Consider the following 7092-nt stretch of genomic DNA (forward strand, 5'->3'; position numbering starts at 1 on the left):
GGTGAGGAAAGAAGTGAAGGAGAATTTTAATCAAATCCAGGGAAACATGATGGAGAGGAGGAAATAACGAAGGAGAGAGGCAGATTGAAAAAAACAACTAGTAGGAAGAAAAGGAGGATAAGATGGCTGAAGGAAACAAAAGACATTAATGAACAGAGCAAAAGTATCATTGGAAATGTAATTATGATAATTTCCAACTACTTAGGTTTAAAGAATGACGAGAGTAAAGAGCTGAGAAAGACATTACAGTGGCTGCAGTTTGAAATCATCAAAAATATGTAGTGTTTTGGCAACAAAGCAAAACTGGGATGCTCCCAACTGAAACTTCCCTCCCAGTCCACATCCAAGTTCAAAGTTAGGATGCATCTGTGTTTATCCTAGATCTAGAAGTTCTTAAGCCTAACTTAAATATTTCATTCCAGGTGTACGTCCCTATTAAATTTTGTTAACAACTGTATTAATAACAATAACCGTCTTTGGAATGAGGCAATAGAGTGTTTCAACACCCCTGCTTTTGGAATGTGTCATGCACTTCACATTATTATTCTAATCACCACAACGGTAATTCTCTAATCCTGTTCAATTAATCTCTGATCAAGACTGAATGTCCTTCCATTATGTCCAATAGCTTTCCTATCTAACAACAAGAACAAAACAAACCCTCTTTTTTCTCTTTTAAGAACTGTTAATGCTCCCGTTTGCTTAACTGTTAAGTTTTAAAATAGCCCCTGGTATAGCCAAAATATACCTGTAACATACATGTCATGATACACCGTGTCTAGAAAGAAACAAGAGAAAAACTAGGAACTATCTCACCAAGGTACAGGAAGAATTAGGGATACATAATGCCTATACCTGGAAGAATGTTACTTTTCTTTCCTCCCTCCTATCAAAGTTCTGTCTTTTCTAAGGAGGGAATTTCTATTGTTCAATCTTCTGCTTTGTCATTCTGCCTTTTCTTCAAATCTCCTTTTTTCTTTTCTCTTGCTGCTCTCTTCATGTCCATCTCACATTGCCCCCAAATTTCCTTCTAACTTTGTTGTGTCTTGGCTTAGTAAGCCAGACTTCCACTAAACTTTCAGAGCTGGAATCAGAACGGTGCATTTGGCAAAAAGTCAGTCACACATACCACAGAACCACAAACAAGCACTCTGACTGCAAAATCCTTTCAACAACACATCCCTGTTTCTTGCAGTCAGCAGTTCACACAGACCCATGATCTGAAATCAGCAACACATACATTCACATACATTCGGCATGCACATGGCCTCTGCAGTCAGCTCACAAAGACACAATATCTGCAGAAAGGTCTCTTGCACGCGGCATACGCAGCCAGTACATTCTCCTCCCCTTTCATAAGCTCTTCCTGACTGGCTCTTTCTCCCAGCCACCCCCTCCCCTCACGCTGCCGGGCAGTGGTTCCCCTCCTTTTCCTGCAGTTCTTCAAGTCGTAACTGCAGTGCTATCCATCACCCTCCCATCAGATCCTCAGGCAAAGCAATTGTTTCTTGAAGCCCTCCTTTCTCCTGACTGAGAACTTGCTCCAGCAAAGGGACCGGCAGAACAGAATCTCCTTCTGGAACAACACTGCAGACTGGTTCCTAGTGCCCTGACTTGTTTCTACGAAGCTTAATTTTTTTTTTTTTTTTTTTTAACCCTACTGAGCTTAACTTTGACATGGAAGCCTTGGGGAGAGGGCAGGAAGGAAAGAAAAAGAGGACGAGTAAAACAGAAAAGAGGGAACAAAGTGGAAAAGGGAAAGCCCTGGTAGAAATTTCAAGAAAGACAACTGGGACAAAAGCAGAGAAACAGACTTAAGAAGGAAACGGGAGAGCAGAGGAGGAGAGAGAAAATGGAGCAGGTGGGAAAGTAAAAGGAGAAAGAAAGAAACAAGATAAAAAGTACGGCAGTTTAGTTCTAAGTTTCTCAAGCTTCTTGTTACCCAGTAAGTAACAGAGGTAACCCTAGAGGTAGGAGAGATTAGGAAAGGTTAAAAAGGGAATCAGTGATAAAGAGAATCTCCTCATGAGATTATATATTTTGAAATTTCCTAAAAAGACAAAAGAGACAGCCATCACATGTATCTGACTCAAGGAAGATTCAAACAACCAATGTGAAAGTATTCAGTGATGGAAATGCGTGGGTGGCTCAGTCCATGGAGCACCTGACTCTTGATTTTGGCTCAGGTCACGATCCCAAGGTCGTGGGATGGAGACCTGTGTTGGGCTCCATGCTGAGCATGGAATCTGCTTGAGATTCTCCCCACCCTCCTATCACTCTCCCCTCTACCTCACTCGTGCGCTCTCTCTCAAATTAAAAAGAAATAAAAAAATAAAAAGGAAGAAAATATTCGGTGATGGTTGGAGAAAAAGGACATTTGCATTTCAGTTAAAACAACTGATGAGATTTGTCACAAATAGGGGTACCTGGGTGGCTCAGTCGGTTGGGCTTCTGACTTTGGTTTAGGTCATGATCTCACAGCTCGTGAGTTGGAGCCCTGCTTAGGGTGGGCACTGTGCTGACAGCTCAGAGCCCAGATCCTTCTTGGGATTCTGTGTCTCCATTTCTCCCTGTCCCTCCCCTCGCTCATACTCTCTCTCTCTCTCTCTCTCTCTCTCTCAATTAAACACTAAAAAATTTTTTTTAAGATGTCACAAATATTGCCTTATTTGAGATGCACTAAAAATTTATCTGCTACCTATCTGAAATTCAAATTAATTTGACCATCCTATGTCTTATCTAGCAGTCATATCCTCAGAGGATTCTGGAAAACACTGGAGTCTGAGAAATATTTGGATAAAGTAAGAAGGACTGCATTTATTTATTTATTTATTTGTTTATTTATTTATTTATTTACTTGCTTGCTTGCTTACTTACTTATTTAAGTACGCTTCACACCCAGTGTGGAGCCCAACGTGGGACTTGAGCTCACAGTAAGACCTCCATGAGTTGCTAAGTGAAGATTCTTACCCCCACCACGTATATACCAAATTGAAATCCCCAAAGAAGGAACACAAGCATCTTTCACGAGCACTGAATACTTTTGATGCGCTAAAGTTTGATAACCACCCATTTTCTCACAATTCTTCCCTGGAGCCCTTCCTAAATCTGTATAAAATGTGTCAAATTCACTAAACAAGGGAGTCATTGGACTGAGGCTCTCCATAAGCAAACCAAAATCAGCCTGCAAATGTCTTAAGATTACAAAATTGAAAGCTAAGGACAGCCAATCCGAAACAAATAAACTTTAAGTGATTAAGCAATTAATTTCCTTGCTTTTTGCCTTTTCTCTAGAAAATTCTCTCCCAGAGTTTCTTTCTTTCTTTTTTTTTTTAGTATTTATTTATTTTTGAGAGAGAGAGTGTGAGTGTGAGAGGGTCAGACAGAGAGAAAAGAGACGCAGAAGCTGACGTGGGCTCCAGGTTCTGACCTACCAGCAGCACAGAGTCCGATGCGGGTCTCGAACTCACAAGCGACGAGATCAGACCTGAGCGGAAGTTGGAGGCTTAAACCGACTGAGCCACACAGGTGCGCCCCTCCTAGGGGTTCTGTGGGTAGAGTACTCCTAACCACTTCCGGTTTGGTGCTGTCCCAATTCAAAAAACTTTTGTTCAAATAAACTCTTGGGGCACCTGGCTGGCTCTGTCAGTTAAGCATCAGGCTTTGGCTCAGGTTCTCACGGTTCTCATGGTTCGTGAGTTTGAGCCTCGCTTTGGGTGAGCTTGAGCTCCCCTTCTCTGTCTCTCTCTCTCCCCCCACCCTCTCTGCCCCTTGCTCACTCGTGCCCTCTCCCTCACAAAAATAAAACAAAATAAACTCTTAAAAATTTTAATATGCTTCACCTTATCTGTTAATAGTTATAGTGTTAGAAGAGGAAACCAAAGGAGGCCCCTGATAACCCCTAGGAGCAATGAGCTACCAGGTGTAGGTACCCAATGAGCTCACTTCTGGCAACCTGGACCTGGACAGTTGGAGGGCCCTCTTCCTCACCTTGTCTTTGTAATGTGCATTCTGCTTGCCTTCTCTTATTCCCAGAAGCTGCCCCAAGAACACAGCCTTGAGATCCAAATGTGTTAAGACCATCTGGACAGTAGATGTGACTAAACCCAGTTAAGACCTCTATACAAACATCTAAGATTTGGCAAATGGGTGCACAGATCTACTCATCCTGAGGCCACCCCAGACAAGCCTTAGAAGTACGTTCTTTTGCTTATAAAACCTGCCACTTACTGATCTGGAAAGGACTACCTCTTCGGCTTCTCCAATTTTTAAACCAACAATTGGTGCACCAGCCAGGAGACCAAAAAAAAGAAAAAAATGCGCCTTGGGAAAGACGCATCTGGGTAGGAAATCCCACACCGGCCATTGACTTCCGTGTCATTGGGAGAGGTGGCTTCTATGTTAGATGTTTGTAGATCGCCATGTGAGTGCGATGACACCCTGAAAACAATGGCTGGTTTGATGTGCTTATTTAAGGAACCGCCTCGTAGGCTGCAACAAAGAGGGGGAATATAGTCTCCTGCAATGGACTGGCCCCCTCCTGGAGGCCGTTTAGCTGCCCCCCCCAGTACCCAACTAGAGACTGCAGCTCGAGTTAGAGTTGGAAGACGGGTTCTGGTGAGAGAAAGGCACGAAGCTGTCCACTGCTCTGCTAGCTTCGGGCATGGCTGACAAGGTGGGAGGGCAGAGTAATAATTTGGTAACCTTAGTGCCATTTACAAAGGCCAGGAGGGCACAGAATAAGGTCTGAGCGCCCTTTGACAAGGCCTGGCTGGGATGCTAAGAGGTGGAATCCCTGGGAAAGTGATGACAGCTGCAGAAGATGCTGTGGCGGTGAGGGGGTGGGGGTGGGGAAGGGATGAAATGCCCCAGGCTGTCAACCCTTAAAACAAAAAGAATTTAAGTAGCAATTATTCGAAAATGCCTAGGGCACAAACTTACATTCTTTCTCTGTCTCTTGAAATTGTAAATCTTATCATGTCTTTGAAATGTAAACACCCAGGAGATAACCAAAACACAGAGACTGAAGACAAAACAGGAGGGGGGAAGAAGCTTTGTAAAATACAGTGCTATAAAAATAAATTATTAAATAAAATGAGATACAGTGCTGTATAAGTTCCCTGGCCCCAAATCTAGCCTGTGGCCTCCGGAAGATCGCAGCAAATAGCATTAAGAAGCTTTAGCCATGTGAGTGAAGTAAAAGCCATCTGCGTTGGGGCGCCTGAGTGGCTCAGTCAGACTTCGGCTCAGGTCATGATCTCACAGTGTGGGTTTGAGCCCCACCGTCCTTCTTACTATGTCCTCACATGGTCTTTTCGCAGAGTACTAAATTCGTGGTGTGTCTAGGGGCGCGTGGGTGGCTCATTCGGTTGAGCGTGTGACTTTGGCTCAGGTCACGATCTCACCATTTATGAGTTCAAGCCCCTGCTCGGTGCTGACAGCTCAGAGCCTGGAGCCTGCTTCTTATTCTGTGTCTCCCTCTGTCTCTCTACCCCTCCCCCCCCTAGCGCTCTGTCTCTGTCTCAAAAATAAATAAACATTTTAAAAAATTAACAATTTATCTGTGTTGATGTATGTTGTGTCTATGTGATTTTTTTTTTTTTTTTTTGAACTCTGGAGGGTATTTGCCAAAATGGATTTATGAAAGACGCAAGGCTTGGGACATCTGGATGGCTCGGTCAGCTAAGCTTATGACTTCAGCTCAGGTCATGATCTCATGGCTGGAGAGTTGGAGCCCGGCGTCCTGGAGTCTGCTACAGATTCTGTCTCCCTCTCTGACCCTCCCTTGCTCCCCGCTCTGTGTGTGTGTGTGTGTGTGTGTGTGTGTGTGTCTCTCTCTCTCTCACTCAAAAATAAATACATATTTAAAAAAAAACACTTTTTTTTTTAAATTTGAAAAGGGATATTAAAAGTACACTGGTACAAAATTAGAATTTGATTTCCTCTCTGTTAAAAGGACTTTTCACGATTTTTTTAAAGTAATGTCTACACCCAACATCAGGCTTGAACTCCTGCCCCTGAGATCAAGAGTGTCATGGTCCACGAACTGAACCAGCCAAGCGTTCTAAAAGGACATTTTCTTAGATTTTTGATCTAATAAACTCTAAACAAAGCTTCTTCTTTATATAATACATAAAACTTTAATGTAATCTGCCAAGAAAACAAAGATTCTGTGTTTGTATTTAGCAGCTCTTTGATTTCCTAAGAAAATGGAGTCTTCTCTATTAAAAGAACTAGGATTTTTACAACTGTGCAATTTTTATTTTAAGCAATCTCTACACCAAATGTGGGGCTTTGAATTCACAACCCTGAGATAAAGAGTCATAGGCTCTACCAACTGAACCAACTTGGCACCCCAACTATGTAAGTTTTTTGGGTATGTTATACTTCATGGGAAGCATGGAAAAAAATTATGCTAAACTTTAAGGTATTTTTATATAAAATTCCTAAAAATCTGATGTGTTGGCATGTTATGAGTCACAATTAAAAAAATTTTTTTTTGTTTTATTTTAGAGAGAGAGAGAAAGTGGGGGAGGAGCAGAGAGAGTGAAAGACTCCCCAAGCAGGCCCCAACCTATCAACAGAGAGCCTGATGTGGGACTCAAACTCACAAACTGTGAGATCATGACCTGAGCTGACACCAAGAGCTGGACACTTAACCGACTGAGCCACACAGGCGATCCAATCAGTTGATAGGGAAAAATCTCCCAAAAGAAGGCCGACAGGACTGGTAGGGGAACTCCAGTCCTTGCCCAATGACTCCCCCCGCTCTTCTGGGTTTTTCTTCCCACCCCCTTGTCCCGCCTGCCAAATTACTGTTAATGTGGAATGCAGAAGTAACATACTATAAATTGTCCCCTCTGCTTATGCTTGGGACTCAGACCTCCGGAGAATGACATCCTCTGAGCCCACCAGTGTGAAATAAACCTCCTGCCTTCCAAGATCTCCGACTGGCACTTGGTTCTTCTGCCGGGTGATCCAGACCAGGTCCCGTAACAAGTCATAATTTTTAAATGCATGTCACAGAAATAACCAAATTCTCTTGTTAATTGCATTATAATTAACTCTTATCAAATCTTTAACCATGGCTAT

The sequence above is a fragment of the Panthera pardus genome, unplaced genomic scaffold, assembly GCF_024362965.1.
Source record: "Panthera pardus isolate Hobbes unplaced genomic scaffold, ASM2436296v1 HiC_scaffold_6, whole genome shotgun sequence".
NCBI classification, from domain to species: domain Eukaryota; kingdom Metazoa; phylum Chordata; class Mammalia; order Carnivora; family Felidae; genus Panthera; species Panthera pardus.